Consider the following 276-nt stretch of genomic DNA (forward strand, 5'->3'; position numbering starts at 1 on the left):
CCAAGAGGGGTTTTTGTGGAAAATGTCGCACGGGGGGTGACAGAGCGGCTTCCAGCCAAGGGACGGGCGCGTCCCCATCCCGCGGCCGCTGGATGGCAGCGGAGCTCCGCGAAATTCCCAAACCCGGCCCTGCGTCCATGGATCCATCCATCCATCCATCCCCCGCTCCATCCCCGCTCCCTGAGGTTGTTCAGGAGCTGGACTCGTGGCGCACTCCCAGCTCTGGATATTCCATGATTTTAGAGGATCAGAGTCTGATTTTTGACACCCGGAGTG

The sequence above is a fragment of the Malurus melanocephalus genome, unplaced genomic scaffold (assembly GCF_030028575.1).
Source record: "Malurus melanocephalus ecotype Western Australia unplaced genomic scaffold, MMel_1.1 scaffold_1059, whole genome shotgun sequence".
In the NCBI taxonomy this organism is placed as follows: Eukaryota; Metazoa; Chordata; class Aves; order Passeriformes; family Maluridae; genus Malurus; species Malurus melanocephalus.